The sequence below is a fragment of the Dromiciops gliroides genome, chromosome 3 (assembly GCF_019393635.1).
Source record: "Dromiciops gliroides isolate mDroGli1 chromosome 3, mDroGli1.pri, whole genome shotgun sequence".
Taxonomy (NCBI): Eukaryota; Metazoa; Chordata; class Mammalia; order Microbiotheria; family Microbiotheriidae; genus Dromiciops; species Dromiciops gliroides.
Window position 1 is genome coordinate 255,171,553 of NC_057863.1, and position 22,051 is coordinate 255,193,603.

Below are 22,051 nucleotides of genomic sequence, written 5' to 3' on the forward strand. Positions count from 1 at the left end.
AAGAAAGAGGTGAAGTTTAAACCCAGATCCTATAACTCCAGAACCATTGATGTTACATTTCACAAGGTTCAGTGCATTCAATTAATTTGATCAAGAACATGAAATTCAAGACAACATTTAATTGGTGAAATCATTTCAACAGGTCTAAATGTAACATCACTTTTTGCCCAGAAATATCATCTTGCAGGATCTCTAGAAAACACTATAGAAGACTTCCAACCAAGATGGCTCCCTGAAAGGGAATAAGACCCCCAACATTTCCAAATGCCCCTCTGACTCCTCACCAACTCCCATATACGTGCTCTAGCAAAACGTCTAAGTTCTCACCACACCAAACTAATCAAGAAATCCAAAGAGAAACTGCAGTACATGACTTCTTCCACCAAAGAACCGCACCAAAAGGTAGCATTAAGTCCACAGTATTAGGAACTGGAGTACCCAGACAATCTACCACCAATTCAGCACAAGCAAACGAACAGGCACCCTTCCAGATCAGGCAAAGATGGCCTAGGAAAGCCTATAGTTTGTATAACAATGTATCCAAAGGCAACAAGAGGGGAGGACCCCCTTAGAAAACTTGGGTGGTTAAAAAGATTTAACCTTGGAAACCAACAGTAAACAACCAAGCAATGAAGGCTCAGTAGCAATGAGAACAGACACACACACACAAGGTCCCTGGTACACTGAACTTCAAAGATCTGGGGGGGGGGGGGAGGTGAGAGTGGGGGAGGTTAACCCTAGGGAGTAGAGGTCAAACCAGGAATATAGGGTGAAAACAAAAATGGACCCATCACCTCATCTAAAAGCAAAGCAGGAAATAGAGCCTAGAACTAGTACAAAGTCTCAACTCAGGAAATAAAACTGGAGAGATGAATAAAGATGAATAAATCCAAAACTTTTTAAAACCAACCAGTATTTTAAAAATTGCCAAATCTAAAGAGTAAGGCATAACAACTGCTACAAGAAATTAAAAGGAAAAATGGATTCTCTTCAAGGACCACATAACTACACAGAAGAAATTAAGCAAGAGAAGAAAAAAGAAAGAAAAGCTATGGAAAGAAGTGGAAGGAGTTTTGTGTTGTTTTGAATAGCATAGAACAGAAAGGAAACTTTACCCTACTAACAGACTCCCTGAAAAGTAGAAAGACCAAACCAAACTCCATTATCTCATTTGATAGCAAGAATTATGAAAACAAAATTAAATGACTGAAAAAATAGAAGAAAATATAAGGTAGTTGGATATCTGCCCTGAAAAATTGGTCACTATGATAAATTTAAGAATCAGCAGACTCCCTATAAACAATATTTTTTTTAAATCCTCAATACTATATTTCAAATCATAAATGAAAACTGCCCAGATTATCAGACGGCAAAAGACAGAAAGAATCCAATGATAAAGAGAAAGTCCAAAAGGAAAAGTGCTAGGAATGATACAAATCCAAACTTCCATTTCAAAAGCGGGGAAAGTACTTCAGTCCTTCTGAAAGAAGCACTTCAATTACCAAGAAACTACTTTCACCATCACACAATACTTGATGCAATATAATAATCCAAAAGACAAAAGATAGAGATTTACAACCAACATTAATTTACCCTGCAAAGCTGATGGGGAAAAAGTAAATCTTCAATAGGAGAGATTTTCAAGCATTTTCTGATAGGAACAACAACAACAACACACACACACACACACACACACACACACACACACACACACAAATGAGTTGCAATAACAAATACAAAAGTCCTGAGAAATATAGAAAAGGTAAATTTTATTTGAGGAATTGGAAGGTTATATGATGATGTAGTTCAAACATTCTGAGTGGGAGAGAAGAAACAAGTGTTTCTTCAGAACCACAGTCTCCAAAGGGTACTTGATATGGTAGTGTAGAAAGGAAGACAAGGGAAGATTTTGCTATTCCTCATAATTGGGGATGGATAAGAATAAAAGTAAACAATCATTTAGTTTACAAAGTGCATGCAAGGGACCACATTCTTCTCTGAAGGGGACAAAGAAGGGTTGAACATACACATAGTTTGGATTTGAAATTTTAAAACAGAGTGGGGGAAGGGTAGTTGTTAAGAGGGAGGATACCAGAGAAGGAATAGTAACAAGAAAAACAAATTGCCTGATTCTTAGGAAGGCACTGGAGGATGGGGAGAAGAGAGTAAAGGAAATTTCTCAAAATGCCTTGAAGATAACTGGATAAAAGTTGAAAAAATAAACTGTGGAATATTAATGTCATGGAATTTTATTGCACCATAAGAAATGATAGAAAAGATGATTTGAGAGAATCAGAGAATGAACTGATGAGAAGTGAAAACACTAGAATCAGAACACTTTATACAAAAACTGCAACTTTGATAAACATAATTCTGATAAATGAAATAACCAACAATGTCTCCAGAGGACATATGATAAAGCATGTTATCTTCTGACAGAAGGTAAAGAAAGAGACAAAGTTTTGAATGTACCCTGAGATTTATTTTGCTTCACTATGCTTATCTGTTTTAAGGTGGATTTTTTTTTCCTTTCCTTTTTCTCAGTCTTTAATTGAAAGGGAAGGAAAGAGTAGAGGGTAGGCATAGTTAAGCCTAAAAAAAGATCTTAAGAGGTAAAGGTGAAGAGAAAGTATATTCTAAGCATGAACAACAGTCAATAATACAAAGGCAATAAGATGAGATGGGAGTGTTTTGGGTAAGGAACAGCAAAAGGGTCAGTCAATCTGTACCACTGGGAGTGTGTGAAGGGGAATAATATAAAATAAGCCTGGAAAGAGTCACTAACCAACCACATTATACTACTTATGTTACGATACTAATTATTTCTTCTTTCATGAGAATTTATCTAAGTGATTAGGACAATGAGACCCAATCCTAAGAATATATACTTAGCTCTTCAACATAGAATTTCTAATTTCATCTACCTATATATATTATTTATACTGAAAATTCTTCAAATATAATATTTTTGATATTTGTGTTGTCTAAATCCTGAAACTTAAAAAAAGGGATGGTTTAATATATTTTTCTGACAACCCAAAGATTTTTTCTTGCCCTTATTTCTTCTTAACCCCAAAAGTTTTTAAGATTACATGGCATAAATGAAATGTTTTTAATGCCTTGCTTTTCTAAAATAACAAAATTTATTTGCTCTAATTTTTAAAACTAAATATTACATATAAAATACTAGCTGTGAAAATGAGTTTATAGGGGCAGCTAGGTGGCGCAGTGGATAAAGCACCGGCCCTGCATTCAGGAGGACCTGAGTTCAAATTTGACCTCAAACACTTGACACTTACTAGCTGTGTGACCCTGGGCAAGTCACTTAACCCTCACTGCCCCACAAAAAAAAAAAAAAAAGACAGATCCTATGCCCAAACAACTTCCCCATTCTTGCTCACTCAGAACCTGTTAAAAAAAAAAATGAAAGCTAAGGAAAAATTGCCAAATAATTTCATACAATTCTAAAATTGTTCTGTCTCATATCTGGAAAAAATGATAAAGATTTGTCTAATCCTAAGTGACTAATGGTTTGGGATTTTTTAGAAACCTGACAGAAAATAAAATTTAAGATACCAGGTACAAAAATAAGTTTTACTTTTTCTAATTATTAAAACTGAAAAATTTAATAAAAATATTCCTTTTAAACATAATATGTATAAAATTCAAAAGGAAAAAGTAAAACAATGGCTAAGATTATAATACTAAACTTCTTAAAAGTTGAATTATTAACCCAGATCAGACATAATATTCCTTCCATGGGAACACACCTTTATATATAGTGCTCAACATTATAAGGAAGGTAGCATAAGCATTATTATCCCTGTTCTACAGCTAAGAAAAATGAAGCTCTGAGTTTAGATGATTTGGATAAGGTCACTTAGAGAATAAGTAAGTGGCATACTCATGATTCAAGTCTGTCTTCAAGTCTGGTAACTTATACCACACTGCCTCTCTCAAGAGCAGTAACAGGTTTCAATAAGCATCCTGCGCGTCCTTCACATCATGTCAACGAATATTTTATTAAGCATCAACCACATGCCAAGTACTTTGTAAAGTGCTGGGAACACAAAAAAGAAAGAAAAAAATAGTCCCTACCCTCAAAACAATTCATCACAGTCTAATGGGGAAAATAACATGACTATGCAAAAAAAAAAAACTACATACAAAAGATTTTATACATATATACACACATACACGATAAACAATTTCAAAGGAAGGAACTAGAATTAAAGGAAGTTGGGAAAAGGTTTCTTGCTGAATGCAGAATTTTAGCTGGGGTCTACAGAAAAATCAGGGAAACCGAAAAGATGAGAAATGAGAACATTAAAAGTATGGAGACCAGCCAGTAAAAATGCAGAGTGTGAAGATGAAGCATCTTGTACAAGGAAGAGTAAGGAGACCAGTGTCACTGATCACAGAGTATGTTGAGAAGAATAAGGTGTAAGAAGATTGAAAAGGTAGGAAGAGAAGCAAGTTAGAAAGGTTTTGAAGCATCAAGGAGATGATTTTATACTTGATCCTAAAGATGCCAGGATGCCACTGTTATTCACTGAATGGGGGTGGGGGTAGGGGTGGAGTTCTGGTCAGATCTACATAGGAAGGTCAATTTGACAGTTTAAGTGGAGGACTGATTGGAGTGGGGAAAGACCTGAGTTTGAGAGAAAACCAGCAGGCTACTGATGGTTCAGGTATGAGCTAATGAGGGCCTGTACCAAGGTGGTGGCAATGTCACAGGAAAGAAGGAAGGAGGCATATTAAGAAGTGCTACAGGGGGGGCAGCTAGGTGGCGCAGTGGATAAAGCACTGGCCTTGGATTCAGGAGTACCTGAGTTCAAATCTGGCCTCAGACACTTGACACTTACTAGCTGTGTGACCCTGGGCAAGTCACTTAACCCCCATTGCCCCGCAAAAAAAAAAAAAAAAAAAAAAAAGTGCTACAAAGGTTGAATGGACAGGATTTGGCAACAGATTGGATGGGTGGGGGGAAGGGTGAGAATGAGGGACGGAGGATATCACCTAGATTAGGACCTGTAGGTGACTGGTGGTGCTCTTGAAATTAATAAGGGGGGCAGCTAGGTGGCGAAGTGGATAGAGCACTGGCCCTGGTACCTGAGTTCAAATCCGGCCTCAGACACTTAACACTTACTTACTAGCTGTGTGACCCTGGGCAAGTCACTTAACCCCAATTGCCTCATTTAAAAAAAAAAAAAAAAGAAAGAAATTAATAAGGAAGTGTGTTGGGGGGGGGGGGGTGTTAGGTAATGAGCTTAGTTTTAGACATGTTAAGTTTAAGATCTATACATGGCATTCAATTCAGGCTTGCCCAAAAGGCAATTAGAGATGCTAGACTGAAGTTCAGAAGAGAGTTTAGGGCTAAAAAAAAAAAAATGCATCAACACAAAGATAACAATCAATCCATGGGGAATTGATGAAATAGTATAGAGGGTGAAGAGAAGACAGCCCAGGACAAAGCACAGGTGAGGATGTGAGCATTCATGATTATTGGACATAACCCAGATGAAGATCTAAGAAAGGAAAGTGGTCAGAAAGGAAAAGAACAAGGGGAAAGGAAAAGAGAACCGGCATTTATACAGAGTCTCTTCTAAGTACATTATGATTCTCTTATTTGAGCCTCATAACTACCCTACAAGGTAAGTGCTGCTCACATCCCCATTTGAGTTGAGGGAACGGAGACAGAGGTGATTTGCCCAGGATCCCAAAACTACTAAGTGTCTGAGGTCAGATTTGAGCTCATGCTCCTGACTCCAAGCCTAACCCTCTATCCACTGCGCCACCTAGTCACTTCTAGGAGAAGTGTCATGTAAAAGCAGAAGAGAATATCAAGAAGAAAAGGATGATCAACTGTGTCAAAGGCAGCTGAGAGGTCTTTTAAAAAACGCCCAAATTTTTATTTGGCAAGTGAGAGATCACTAGCTAACTTTGGAAAGCACAGTTTCAGCTAAATGATGAAGTCAGAAACCTGACTGCAGAGTTAAGATGATTGTGAGAGGAAAAGGAGAAGCACCTATTATAGACAACCTTCTCAAGGAGTTTGGCCATGAAAGGAAAGAGATATAGAAGATAGTTAATAGAGACAGCTGAATAAAGTAAGATTTTTTTGAGAATTGGATGAGATATAGGTGAATTTCAGGAAGCAGCAAGCAGACAAGGAAATACTGAAGATTTGTGAGATAGTAGAGATGATATTAGTCACATTCTGCTGGAAAATCCACTATAGAATTAAGATGTGTGCATGCAGAGAGGCAAGAAGGGCCATTTCTCCTTGAGAAGGGGGAGGAGAGGGCGGTAGAAGTCATCAGAGTAAGAAGAGATGAGAGAAGAGGGGGCTTTCATCAAAAGGTCTCAGGTTTTTTTTTAGTGAAATATCATGTAAGTTTCTCTGCTGAGAGGGTGAGGAAAGGGGAAGTTTAAGAGGGATGGAAAAATTTGGAAAAACCACAGTGGTGAGTGGGATAGTGAGTCAATTAGGGAAATATAAAAGGACTGTCTTGCTGTAGTAAGGGCCCGAGCTAAGAATATGTAATATAAACTTGTAGTAGACTGAGTTGGCAACGTTTCATGATTTTATTAAGCTTCATTCAGCAGCACATAAGTAGGAACAAAGACAGTGAGTGGACGGAGGGGAGCAATCCCAGGATGAAGCTTGGCAAGGCAAGAGCAGCAATAGGAAACACAGCAAGGGACCTGAGAGAAGAGAACCGGGTAGAGTTGAACTTGTTCACCAACAGGTCAAGATGCAGAAGGAAAAGAGTATATAATTAGTGCAGGAGTGATGGCCTGGGAAAAAACTGAGGGATAAAGAGAATGAAGAGAAAATTAAAGGGTAAATGGATTGGAGAGCACAGTGAGGAAAATGAACAGGGGCTGCAAGCTGCAGCAAGAAACTAAAATAATACTATATGATTTTAACCTCCACAAATCTTAGCCTTAGGATTATGTTACAAATTGGACCAACAGTTCCAAATCTGCAAACTCTAAAAACCAAATTTTGCTATGGGGTATTTTATTTAGTTTATTTATTTATGGGGTTTTTATTTAGGTCAACTCTTAAATAATAAACGGAGTCCATTTGTGAAAGGAAAGACTAAGTTCTAGTCAAAGAAAACTATAAGCCCTCCACGACACAGTATAAAAAAATCCTGTCTACTAATTCATTAGGTAACTCTGAAACAATATATGCATATATTTGTTTTTTCATTAAAAACTAGAACTATATAAACTCCAGGTTCTTCAGATTTTGATTTGCTACTTTATAATTTGCAAAATTAGCACAATTGTCATCACAAGTATTTGTGAAATGGAAGACAAATGATATAGTACTTAAGTAGTAATAACAAAAAGAAATTTTATCAAAAATCATTCCCTGGGGGCAGCTAGGTGGTGCAGTGGATAAAGCACTGGCCCTGGATTCAGGAGGACCTGAGTTCAAATCTAGCCTCAAACACAACACTTAATAGCTGTGTGACCCTGGGCAAGTCACTTAACCCCCACTGCCCCACCAAAGAAGAAAAAGAAAAAATCATTCCCTGAAAAAAATCTATGCTTACAATATACACAAAACACTCATTCTATGTATATTTTTTCTGCTTTTAGTGAATCTAAAACAGAAATATTTTTTAATAAATAAATTAGGGGTGATTATTATTCGTGTTAAATTGATCATTATAGAATCCTTCAAATGGTAGGCTCATGAAGTACTTTTAAGATTCAGGTGGCATAACAATTTTAAATTACACATGTACTTCTAGATGAACAAGATGGAAGCCTACGTTGTTGTTTTTTCTTATAACTAGGATTTCTCAAACCTTTATAAAACAGAATTTATTCATCAAAGATAAGGCAACTTCAGTTCTTTCTATGGTTTAGTACACCCAGAAGCCAAAAAAAAGAGACTCCATTACCAGGATTAAACCCAAAGCAAGCCACAGATAAGAAAACCTCCACACATTCCAAAATATTGACAGAAACATTTTTTCTGATAGGTAAACACTGGAAACAAGGTAAATGCCTATCAATGTAACAGATTACTGTGCTGAAAGAAATGTTGTGTGCAATGACTACAGAGAAGCAAGAAAAATACATATGAACTGATCCAGAGTACAGATGCAGAAGAAGAGCCAAGAAAACAATCTACACAGTAACTACAACAATGGAAATGGAAATATCTACACACCAAAAAAAATCAAAATCTAACAAAATTATAAATATAAACAAGACTCAAATTAAGATATAGTCACCCCCGAGTTACCCTTTCATGGAGGCAGAAAGTGCACAGGTGTTACAGACTGCACATGTTCTGTAATGCACATATTAACTGATTGTGCTATTTTTATTTTAAAAAATATTATTTGTGTGAGAATTGGAGTGACGCCCCCTGCTGGAGACATAATGTAGGAAAGCTCTGCCATGAGGAAAAGGTGTCTGAAGGCAAGCCATGCGGCTTGGAAGGTCAGTTCCCTGGCATCAGGAAGTGATGTTTGCTCGTGGGTACTGTGGATCAAAGCTACCAGCCAATTAGCTTGGAGCTGTGTGTGTTTGGACAGCCCTGTGTGCTGTTTCACATGAGGCTTCTGGGATGAAGAAGGGGGCAAGGCTCACTCTCTCTCTGGCTTTTTCGCCTGGGACCTGAGTGGGAGTGGAGCTGGAGACGCTGGCTCCCTGAGATAGATAGGTGAATTTAGGCCTCTTTCTCTCTCTTCACCAAATTCTTATGCTCCTTAATAAATGCTTAAAAGTCTAAACTCTTGCTTCTAATTCTTGCTTCTAATTCATCGGCGACCACTCATTAGATTTTTAGACAGTCTTGCTAGAATCTTAGCCACCTTACAGACATTCATTTGTTACAGGTGATGGTTCTCTGAGAAGAGTAGGGGAAAAGAAACTTGGGGTAATTATGTTGATGTATGGGAAAAAAATCAATAATAATGTTTTTTTGTTTGTTTTATTGTGAGGCAATTGGGGTTAAGTGACTTGCCCAGGGTCACACAGCTATTAAGTGTCAAGTGTCTGAGGTCATATTTGAACTCAGGTCCTCCTAAATCCCAGGCCGGTGCTCTATCCACTGTGCCATCTAGCTGCTCCAATAATAATGTATTTTTAAAAATAAGCTATAGTCATGAAAATGATCCGCACTTACACTGGAAAATCTCCTTATCATTATTCTAGAAATCATTAGAAATATGGAAAATATCAGAACAATAATCACAACAATGCTAATTCTTTTTATATTGTTTTAAGAAAGCAAACAAATAAGCACTCAGAAAAATGGCCATTCTGAACTTCTCAATTCTCCAAATGCCAAATTCATCAAGACAAATTGACTCAACTATCAGCTGAGTTAGCATCTCTGAAAGATATTAACAACTCAATAGTCTGAATGGAAAATTCCATTTTCTAAGATCCACTTGTATATACCATAAAGTGCAAGTGATCTGAATAAATTAGTTCTAGTTCTGTCTTTTCCACTTAAGTGTGATCTTGATCAACTCATAAAAAGGGCCCTTTAACCATCCTAAGCTTCTCCCTGTAACAAAGGCTCATCAATGTTCTTCTAGTGATTGCATATGCTGCAAAGTATGGAATACCACAATCTCCAAAGAAGTAAAGTTAAAGGTTACCCAAAGGACTATGAAGAGATCCACCATATGCATAAATAAACTATTTGATATTGCCAAGACCTACTCCATAAAAGTGGCATGAATGGGAATTGTGATCTGTCCCTTTGGAGAAAGAATTACATTAAGAGTAAGACAACCATGATGGTGACAAAGATCATTTGAAGATGCTCGTTTGGAACAGGAGTTCTCAAACTTTTTGGTTTCAGGACATCTTTACACTCTTAAAAATTATTAAGGAATCCCCAAAGAGCTTTTTTTATACTTATTTATATGTATTGTATCAGAAATTAAAACATTTTACTAATATTATACAAACAGTTTTGGAATTGTAGACCACTGCAAAAGGACCTCAGCAATACCCAGGGGTCCCTAGACCACATTTGGAGAACTGCTGGTTTAAAGAAGAAAAGACTATCAAAAGATAGCTTTCTTCAAGTGTCAGGAGGAACACAATAAGCTCTAGAAATACAAATACAAAAGCCAAGCAGTCCCTTCCCTCATGAAGCTTATATTCTAATAGAGAGTAGCAGAAGGAAGTATCCAATTAAAAAAGTATGTCTACTTTTCCAGAAGTACTAATTATAGTAAAAACAGTTCTGTCTTCATTTTTAACATTAATATAGTTTTAACTTAACTACTCCTTTACTGTCTATGGGGAAATACGCAACATAATTTTCTCAGGGAGGTATTAATGAAGTTCAGAAAATTCTATAAATATCAAGGCATAAAGATGCATAGGTATTAAATGAAGTTTTAAAAGTTAAAGATATTTAACAAAATACAAATACTTTATATATATACTTAAAAATAGATCATGTGCCAGAATTGTCCCTGCCACACTGAGTCTTTCCCACAAATCTAATTTCCTGCTACATCTTCTCATAAGATTCTACTTTTTCCCCCTAGTCAATGTACAATAGTACTATTGATCTTTTCTTCATTTACTATAAAGTGACTAGAGTATGAGCACTATCTTTAAAATACAATTACTGAGGATGACATTTAAGCCAGTAAGAAGTTAGGTCATTGTAATAGTAAGTAAATCAGCTAAGACAAGAGTCCTCAATTAGGTATGTGTAGAGTATGTTGCTTGGTCCTACTGGTAAAATGGAAACTAAAAATCACAAATAGAAGCATTTCTGAACTGAGACCAGAGTGTCTCTATAATAAATTGCAACAAGACACATGGTTGTATATTTAGCTTTGTCAGTCCTTATCAGATCATTATGGAAAGAAATTCTGTAGGACCAAAGATAGAAGACAGGATTTTCTATTCAGATTTGCCTACCTCACGAACATAATTCCACTTTAATGAGAGAAATGTCCTTTATAATTATTTCAATGATTGTATTACATTCCATAGTTCCCTAAATTTACAGGTAAATGATGCAAGGGATAGAGTTCAGGACTTGGAGTCAGAAGACCTGAGTTTGAATCCAGTGTGATCCTGGGTAAGTCACTTAATTTCTCTTAACCTCAGTTTCCTTAACTATAAAATAAGAACAAGCATAACATCTACCTCACAAGGTTGATATGAAAATAAAATATGTGTAAAGAGCTTTACAAACCTTTAAGCATAATATACATTATAAATATGTGCTATATGTACTTGTTTATAGATACCCACACACACAGAGTATCAGGAAGCTCTGTGGATAACACCTGAACAAAAAAAGAATGTCTAAGATAGCTTACGTCAATAGAAATGTGTTCAGTCTATCATATGAAACTAAAATAATAGGACTTTGCCCCGTGGGAACACAGTATGTGTGAGTTCAGAGTTGAGATTTTGACAATACTTCATGCTCACTACTACAAAGCATGTTTTTTAAATTAAATCTTTAGGCTCTTTGAAAGACATCCTGAACAATTAGAATAAAATGCTTGAATGAACTAAATTTTCCTTCCCAAAACACAGTACTTTACTCTTTCGAGGTTACTATTTAAAGGAGAGATGAGGCAGCTATACCAAAATCAATCCTCCTTTTTATGCCATTTTCCTAGAGAGCTCAAAGTTAGTTTCAAGTCTCTAAATGTCCTAACATGAATTTCAATACGTATATACAATAAAAGTGTACAGATGGGCACTATCTTTGTGTAGAACAATGGCAAAGAACAACTCTACTTTCAAGTGCCTAAACATATGTGCATTTTTTTCTACTTATTCAAATTCAGATCAAGCAAGTGGCTTGCACTTGCGCGCACACACACAGGCACGCACACACATGCACACAAATCCTTAACCATTTTCTTTCACTGTGATTTTTTTATTATTTCAACCAGGAGAAAAATAAGCTCATTCAAATTAAAATTTCCATGTCATACACTCATGAAATTTCGTACCTAATGCATTATAATAATGAGTAACCTTTGAGTACAATTTGTTTTTGAACTTTAAATTTGTTTCTTATTATAACTCATTTAGTCTTAGGTTGTGTTCTCTGAGTCAGAGGTTAAGATACCAGTTTAACAAGATATGAATAACGTTTTCCTCTCATCCCCTTTTTCCTTGATTTTAGCTGAACTTAAGTTATCACATGATTTTGGAATGCATAGAGCCTCAAATGCTTCAAGCTTTAGAGAACCTTTTTTTAATGTTTAAAATAAAACTTGGAAATTAAATTGAATTCCAGGCTTCATCATAACAGATTATGCAGCCTAGATTGAAAAATTATTTTGTAAAGAGTGGGCATTTAATGTTTGTTGAGGTGAATTAAAAATTCTTAGTATGATTTCCTGCCTATCTTAAAATGTTTACCATTTTAAAAATAAAACAGCCAAGTTTTATTTATGGTGCAAAACAAAACTAACTTATTGTGATTGGATTCTAGAACTGAAATTCTTAATTATACTGTAACTTAATTTTAAAAATAAATCTTAAAAAGCAAAAAAGAAAAGCTGGGAGAATTTCTGATATAAATTTAAGAATTCCAGGACCACCTAAAATGGTATTTTTTTTTAAATTCTTAACACTATACTTCAATTAATCATAAATTAAAACTGCCCAAAGAGAAAAGTGAAGATAAAAAGATCCACTTATCACCTCCTGAAATGCACATGCACCATAAATTTTCCTTTCTAGTCCTATCTCTCTTTGGACTTCTAGTCACATAGCTCAACTGCCTGTCATAATATCTCAAACTAGATGTTCCATAGATGTCTTAAACTCAACAGGTTCAAAACTAAAGTCAGTATCTTCACCTATCCCTTTTTCCTCACCTCCTGATTACTGTCAAGGGTACCACAATCCTCCCAGTGTCACTCAGGCTTAAAACCTAGGTGTCATCCTCAAATCCTGAGGGCATTTTCTTGTATCCTTCATACCTAATTTGTTGCCGAGACCTGTCAATTTTACCTTCCTAACATCTGTCTTATAAGCCCCCTCCCAAGTCTCTGCTCTAATACATCCTCCACTAAAATTGCTCTTAAAATGCTGATCTAGCTATATCATTCTCCCTATCCAATAACCTTCAAGATGAAATTAAAAGATCATCTGACTATCAAAGCCCTAATTAACCTGACCCTTTACTATCTGTCCAGTCTTTTTATACCTTATTATCCCTCCACAGAGGCTATGATTCTGGCCTCCTGATTGTTTTTCAAACAGTTCTCTTTAACTCCCAACTAAGCATTTTCATTGGCTGATCCCCATACCTGGAAATGCTCTCCCTCCTCATCTTCAAATATCATTAATGATTTTCAAATTTACTCATCCAGCTACTGATATTGTGCTAATATTCTGATGGGGAAGAAAAAACAACTCTCTCTTCTGAACCTTAGAGATATTTCTTAAATAGGAAAACACTGGTCCTAGGAATTGACTGGTTCTAATCTGAGGGTTTTAAGCAGGCAAAGATAACAGAGGGCAAAACTCTAAAGAGGAAAAAGAGGGTAGAATTTACCATTTCTCATAACTTGGGTGAAGAGGAGTAAGCTGACAATAACAATGCCCCAAAAAGTGGGAGAGAGTATTGCAATTTTTTTTTATGAATAGTAAATTGAAAAAGAAAAAAGACAAGTAGGATAGCTTTGAAAGTAACATCTTATAACCCATAGGATCTCAATTCAATAAGTAATTTTATTGTAATCAACTATGCTACTACAAACAATACAGCATAAGAGAGTCTTCTTTCTAGTCTTCATCTATGCCACATGGATTTTAAAAAAGCTGAAACCCATCAACTCCTGATCTGGTGCCATTGGAGCCAGAAGTTGCCGGGGAAATTTCACCTCATCATGGCTACCAAAGGACACAATAAATGAGGACAGTTTTCATTTATTTTTTTTCAACTACAAATTATTGCAAATGAGATATATTAACAGAAAAGAATAACTAAATTGCCAACCTTAATATTATTTCTACATTACCCATATTTTTTATGAAATCTAACCTGATTTATATATTGAAAGATACAATCGATCAGTTTCTGTTAAGAGTAAACTGTATAGGGGCAGCTAAGTGGCACAGTGGATAAAGCACTAGCCCTGGATTCAGGAGGCCCTGAGTTCAAATCCAGCCTTAGACACTTGACACTTATTAGCTGTGTGACCCTGGGCAAGTCACTTAACCCTCATTTCCCTGCAAAACAAAAAACAAAACAAAACAAAACAAGAGTAAGCTGTATTGTTGTTCAGTCACTTCTGACTCTTCATGATCACATCTGGAGTCTTCTTGGCAAAGATACTGGAGTAGTTTGCCATTTCCTTCTCCAACTCATTTTACAGATGAGGAAACTGAGGCAAACAGGATTAAGTGATTTACCCAGGGTCACACAGCTAGGAAGTATCTGGAGCCAGATTTGAACGCAGGAAGCTGAGTCTTCCTGACTCCAGGCCCTGCAATCTATGCACTGCACCATAATGAGTAAAATACCTTATTAAAATTGTGTTTTGAATATATTTTGTTCTCTGACTGAAAATGGTCAAATGTTATGACAAGGCAGTTTTCAGAGGAAGAAACCCAAGCTACCGCTAGCTATATGAAAAAATGCCCAATATCCCTAATAATTAGAGAATGCTCTTGATCACTAATAAGTAGACAAAAACAAATTAAAAGACCACCTCACACCCACCAGGTAAGTTGACAAAAGAGGAAAATGACAAATGCTAGAGAATCTATGGGAAAGCAGGTACTAATGCACTGTTGGTGAAGCTTTAAACTGGTCCGACCATTCAGGAAAGCAATCTGGAACTATGCCCTCCCCTCAAAAAAAACCAACCATTAAATGATGTTTACTCTTTTTTGGGGGGCAGGGGGTGCAAGAAGAAGGCAATAGGGCTTAAATCACTTGCCCAGGGTCACACAGCTACTAAATGTCTGAGACTGGTTTTGAACTCAGGCCACCTAGCTGTCCCCGCATACTCTTTGACCTAGAGATACTACTACTGGATCTATATCCCAAAGAGATTTTTAAAAAGAAAATGCACAAAATGTTCATAGCAGTTCTTTCGGTGGTGGCAAGGAACCGGAAATGGTAACGGTGCCCATCATCCACTTTCTGGAGTTGATTTTTTTTTTTAATCTTGTGACATACAGACCCTTAAAATCCTACATAACATTCAAAATTATTTACTTCATGAATTCCACAGCAATCTTTGAAATAATTAATACTGCTCTTTAAAATATTACAAAATTGGGGTTGGAAATCACTGCTTAACAGATTTGGGGTCAATATTTTAAAAAATAAAATATCCAATTTGGGACATGTGATTTGACACAAAATATGGTAGTCAATTTAAATTGATCAGGCTATTTATTACTTTTTTGAATTAAGTTTTGCGCTTGTATCTCATATGGATTGTTTTCCCAAACAAAATCTAAGCCACTTTTAGTTATATCCTCTCACTCAATGCAATTTATGAGAATCTAGTAATTTAAAACAAAATATAGAACCATAGATTAACATCCCAGTTAGTAACAAAGAATTTAGTCCCACTCACCCCACCCCCATCTTTGAATGTTTAGCTATTATTCCTACTGAAGTCTCCAGATCGTTTAGTCATATATGTAGACAGTACTATGGCAGTAATATAATTGGTATTGTTATAAGACAATTTACTCTATTTTAAATCATTATTAAGATCAGTTTTTCTCTGATAATTTGGTGTATAGCACATGTCATGTTTACTGGAAAGTCCCCTCATTCAACTGCCCAGTAGGCATTAAGCCTAGTTTTCAATTCACCTACTGACCCAAAGAGAAACACAGTGAATTCACTTCTGTGAACCAGTAACTTAAAACTCCTTGAGAAGAGTGGGGAAAGAGAGAAAAGGGAGGAAGAGAGTTTAGGAGAGGCACTTTTAACTCAAATTCATTCTTGGTCACTTTTCAGGCTAAGAAAAGCCAGGAGTCCCCTAATCTCCACAATTGCAGTAAGAGTACAAATTCTCTTAGTAACTCTGTAGCCAAAAAAGTTAGTAGCTAGCCATAATCAATTTTGTATCTTTGTTTCTACTTTTAGCAGATGTAGGCTTCTACCCAAACAAGAATGAAAGCACTATTCATGGTGATAAAGCTCCATGCACCCCTCTTAAACTAGAGAAACCTAATCTAAGTTAGTCAACCAATTTAGTGGCATTTATCAAGTGCTTAATATATGCTGGGACAGTCTCAGCTCTGAGGAAAAGGGGAAAATATAGCATCCCTGTCCTCAAGGAACTCAGGTTCTAATGGAAAAGAGAATTTTATTTCCATACATCCACATGGCTACCAACATTTATTTAGCAGTTATATGCCACCATTTGTTTAAAAAGTTCACTTATAAGTGGTACAGTCTTTCAACTTGGATCACCATAAAAAGATGCTTAACAACTGGTCTGAGGAGGGAAAAAGATCACTTCCCTTCCCAATCTCTAATTAAACTAAAACTTATGATCCAGATCCACTCATACTACATACTTTTCCCAAGAAATGTATAAAAACTCATATGTGTAAACATATTTTAATTCCCCTTCATCTAAAACAAATCCTATAACCTAAGATTATATCAGTTATGCAACTATACTTTAAAATTCCAACCAGCTTCCCTGCATAAAAGTCAACACTTAGAAGCAATACCCACACATTGCTAACAATTCCCCCACACCTCCTTTTCCTTTAGTAGCAAGAAGTACTATGAAGAATGTAAAACTCTTTCCTCCTATTAACCAGTCCCAGAACTTAAATAAATTATTGTTATTAGGAACTTCCTTTAAATTTTTCAACATCAACATGTGTTAAGTTTCGGTTCCAACAGGACTGAGGGAGGAGGGGCGGGCGGGGAGGCAGGCAGGCAGACAGACAGACAGAGACAGAGATATACACACACCACCCAACATTTTCTTTCAAAAATATTAAATTTCTATACTAAATTGTTTATTTTGAAAAGTCTTTTTTTTTCTCTTTAAGGTAGATAAACATTTTAGGAGCACATCAGAGAAATCCCTTAAAAACTAACTTGACCAATCGAAAATGGCAAAGAAACAGTTGTATAAAACTAAAAGAGGAAAAATCCTTATGGCCAAAGGTAAAGCAGGGTCCTTTATTAACATACCTATGCTCTGAAACCTATTCTTCAGTTAAAAGAAACAGTTCCAAGAGGCCCCTGGTCAAAGGTGTTTCATTCACATGAGCAGGTGAAGGGGGAAAAAAATGACCCAGGGACGGATGGGGCGGGGGCTGCGGGGGGAGGGTAAGGTCTAATTATATGTTTTTATTTTTCTCCTCCAGAATCAGGCAGGAATCGAGGTGAAAAGGTAGGAAGTTCATGCATGCGAGCCCTGGTGCTACACAGACAACGGCAGCAAAACAGTAGGGACTGGAAGAAGGGAGAGAAAGTGAAGAATAGGCTGGTGGGGAGCGCGCGGCGCCCCCGCACCCGGGGTTCCCCCAGACCGACCCCCGCTGCCACCCCGGCGCATTTATTTCGGATACACTCAGCTGTTAGCTAATCCTCCCCGCCCAGCCGAGGGCAGCCAAGGAGAGCCGAGAAGCAGCCGCCGCTCCCCATCACCAGCCGAGAACAGAGGAGCCGGCGGGCCGGGAGAGGGGAGGATGAAGATGGGAGCGTGACCAGCCATGTTACTGCCTCGGTATCGGACTGAAAATTAGACTTAACTTTTATTTCTATGGAGAGATTTGAGGGGGCGGGGTGGCGTGGGGGTGGGAAAAGAAGCGGGAGGTGAACGGGGCTTTCGCAGGAAATAAGTCCTCCCCGCCGCCTAGTTTAGGATTTCCAGCCACCCACCCGCCCGCCCCCGGAGCCGCCTTCCTCCCTCCCTCCCCCCTCCCCTCCGCCTCGAAATCGCGCTCAGTCCGGGCAAGACCGCGCGGCCCCCGCCTCCTCACCCCCGCCCCGCGTGCCCGCTCGGGCAGCTCCTCCTCCAGCCTCCTGGCGGGCTAGGTGCTCCGGGCCGCAGCGCCCAGGCCGCCCCCCCCCTCCAAGGCCACGGATGAGCAACCCTGAGAGAAGCAGCCCGGGAGGGGGAGGGCTGGGGTCCGCGCGCGAGGAACCCCCCCCCCCCGCATAGATATAGATACACACACACACACACACACACACACACACACACACACACACACACACACACCTCGCCCCTCCCCCTCTGGTCACACATACATCCATCGAGCCCCGGGAGGACCATCCGACCGCACTTCCGACTCACCCCAGCCAGGGTCTCGGGCCGCCGACTCCCGCTCCCGTTCCAGAGGCGCAGTCGGAGCCCTTGAAGAAGGAGGGCTCACAGCTGCTCCGAGAGCCGCCTGGGCCGGGGGCACTTGGCCCAGTCAGTGCCCGTTTGGCCGTGTCACTTAAGCACCAATTCAGACGTAGCCCCAGCAGCACCCCTACTCCTCCTCCTCCTCCCCCCTTTCTTTCCGTCGCCTCAACAATCCCTCAGGTTCTTCCGCTCAGGAGGGAAAAAAAAAAGCCCGACAGCATTTTAAACAGTGGAGAGCGAAGAGAAGCAAACAAAAACAATCCACACCATTTGGGCGGTGACGGTTCCGAAGAAATATCCCCTGCACGTTTCTGGCCCAAGGAAGGCGAGCGGAAAAGCTCGGGGACCGCCGACCCCGCTCCTAGAGGCAAGTTGTGGGAGCAGCCGCAGCTCTGCCCGCTTCCGGCCGGCCTCGCTTTCCCCCGACACACAAAGCTGGGAGGGAGGGAGCTGGTCCGGCCGCCGCCGCCTACTCGTAACCTCCGCCTCCTGGTCCCCTTCGGGCCAGCCCTCTCGCTAGTTCGGGGCTCTGCTGCAATGTCTGCGAGGCTGACTTTCAAAGCCTCAGCAGCAGCAGCGCTCCTCCCTCCTCCACCTCTTCGGTTCAGCCCGGTCCCTCCCCTCGCTCTCCACGCCATTCATCGGTTCAGCCAAGTTTCTTAACCCCTTTTTTTCCTCCTTCCCTTTGTCACGGGGCGGGTGGGGGGAGGGGGGGAAGAGGGAGAAGCCCAGCGTGGGTCCTGGTTGTTTATAACACGGACTGACCCAACGCTTCGGGGGCATAAGCAAAGGGATTAAAGGGCATCGGAGATTTCAGCTTAATTAGACTGTAAACGGAAACCACATTTTAGGACGTTTTCCCTCCAACTCCCCCACCCAAAAGGAGAAAAAAAAAAACCCTCGTCCCATTTACCAGCTCTATCCAGCCAATGGCCCTCCTTGACCTTTTCTCTGGAGACAATTCCTTTCTACCTTGGTGAAGTCATCCTTTCCTTTTCCACAGGCCAAAAGGACACATTAGAATGAGATTCCTTTTTCCACCACAGGCAGGGCCTCTGCGTCCAAATCTTGGTACTACTTGCTATCTACCTTGTGGTGTACCAGAAGTGTTGGAGTGGAAACACTTCTGTGGTTTCCCTTCTCTTTACTACAACCAGCTTGTAGGCTTCCTCAACCACAGCCCCTCCATTCACCCTTTCTATCCCCTTAAAGTTTACTCACCAACAACATGAATGATCCTGTGACCATTTTAATTCCATGCTAAAAAGAAAACTGTACCAACTCAGAGAAGTCCCCTTTAACTGTGGGAAGAAGTTGAAGCCCACAGGAAGAGCTTATCTTCCAACCCTCTGTCACCTGAAGAGTTCCCAGTGGGAGTTTGTCAACAATTCTCTATCATTGACTGAAGGAATAAGGACCGAAGACAGAAGTCCTAAAAATCCTGTCATGTTCTTTTCCATCTTCTCCTGGATTGGAACTATGTATTACATTATAACCATTCTGAGGACAGTGAAGTATCACTAAGGAATAAGTTCAGTTGCTTCGTACTTTGGAGTCTTGGTAATTTGTGGGCTTTTCACTTTAAATTTTTATGAAAGAAGTGGCAGTTAATGAAGAGAAACACCCATTATATTTATCTTTCTAATATATTGTTTTGCCTTCAATTCTCATCTTGACGATTTTACTACAGTTGGGCAACGAGGACACCCTTTGACCATACCTTACCATCAACCATCCCTTGCCCTAGTCTGCCAAGACCTCATTTGAGGGAATAGACTGGAAAAGCAGCAATGGCTGCTCACACTGCCTAGCAGAACTGGAAGTCACCATCTGTAATCCTCCTTTAGAGATGGAGGACCAACAGACTGCCATCTGCTCTGCTGTTAGGGCTATCAGACATTTGAGCTTTACCTTATGCCCTGCTTCAATACCCTCCAGCCCTTCCCTCCACCCCCTCCTACTCTCCACTCCCTAACTGATACTTACCTGACCTGTCACCTTTAGGACTTCCAGTCCTTTTCAATTTCCCTATAGTTGAAATCTTTTGTATATGTTGTCTTCCCAAATAGAATGTGAGCCCATTCATAGTAGAGACTTAGACTTTTTTTTTCTCTCTCCACTGCTTAGTATAGTCCTCTGCATATAACAAGCACTTCATTCATTCATCTCTGAAACTTCAAACTAGAACTATTCATGCCTCTCTCAAACATCTCCCTAGATATAAGGTTTCTTTTTTTTCACAATATCATTTTGTGACAGAGGAAAGTGTCCCACGGCTTATTTTGCTTTAGGGAAATAAATTAATGTCCCCATAAACTTAAAAATGCCAAGGACTTTTAAAATAATTAAAACAAATTGGGGAGAGGGGCGAATCCAAGATGGCAGAGAAAAGGCAGTGTCTTGCCTGAGCTCTCCTCAAGACCCCTCCAAATACTTCAAATAATGCCATAAGACAATTCCTGAAGCAGCAGAACCCACAAAAATACAGGGTGAAATAATTTTCCAGTCAAAGACAACTTCAAAGGTCCAAAGGAAAGGTCTGTTGTACCAGGGTGAAAGTGGAGCACAGCCCAGCACAAGCTCACAGCCCCAGCCCCAGCCACAGAAAACCAGGAGCAGGCCTTGGGAACCTCTAAATCAGCAGCAGCAGCAGCAACTACTTGTGAAACTCAGCCCACAAAGGGTTAGGGGGTCGAACAATTGTCCAGAAGGAGATTACAGGGGTATTTTTGTTAGCACTGAGGCAAAACTGTTCTTTTGCCCATACTTGGATGCAGGTCAAAGGTTTGGGTGGCAGTCCCAGGCAGGGGAGGAGCACAAGCACACAAGAGCTTGCAGCCACAGTGGAACAAGACTCTGTTCATAGTTCCCAGGCAGAAAAGCAGGCCTATGTTTTTTGCAGACCAAAACACAGGCTAGGAGAGTAGTAAACATACCTCTCCTTAAATCATACCACCTTGGAAGAACTAAAACCTTACAAATGCCTAGAAGTATCTCTGAAAACAGTTGTACAAACCCCCTGAAGCTTGGGACAGTGTGCCCTCCACCCTGGAAGCAGTGTCCCACTTTAACAAACAGTTAAAAGTCAAGAAATAGACTGGGAAAATGAGCAAACAGAAGAAAAAAAAAAGCTGACCATAGAAAGTTTCTATGATGACAAGGAAGATCAACATATACCCTCAGAAGAAGACAACAAAGTCAAAGCTCCTACATCCAAAGCTTTCAAGAAAAATATGAATTAGTCTCAGTCCATAGAAGATCTCACCAAGAACTTTGAAAATAAAGTAAGAGAGATAGAGGATAAAAAGGAAAGAGAAATGAGAGTGATGCAAGAAAATCATGAAAAAAGTCAACAGATTGGTAAAGGAGACACAAAAACAAGCTTGTAGAGGAACTAAGTTCATTCTCTCTCTCTCTCTCTCTCTCTCTTTCTCTATGTGTGTGTGTCTCACACCCACACCACCAAATAAGGACCCCAAATAATAGGGCAAACCAACAAGAAATAGAAAGAAGTAAGCTTCTGAAACCAATCCAGAAATTCACACAGAGATGATCAAGAACCTGTGGAACCTGGAAGAATGAAAATTAGCTGGAGCACTAGAAATTACATTGGAAGTCTGGGAGAAATGGGAGGAAGATTATACCACAGAAGTCAACAAAAGGGTTGAAAGACATCAAACAGTATAAATGAGAATGTTTCACAAGGATCACAA

General features: G+C 39.2%; 1 protein-coding gene across 1 annotated transcript in view; it reads right to left on the reverse strand.

Annotated features, from left to right (window-relative positions):
* NRIP1 (nuclear receptor interacting protein 1) overlaps positions 1-18,927 on the reverse strand; it is a 144,268-nt gene extending 125,341 nt beyond the window's left edge. The window contains exon 1 of the mRNA XM_043993625.1: positions 18,285-18,927. The gene's annotated coding sequence lies outside the window, so the exon portion shown is untranslated. The remainder of the gene's footprint in view (positions 1-18,284) is intronic.
* Positions 18,928-22,051: the final 3,124 nt, after the last annotated feature.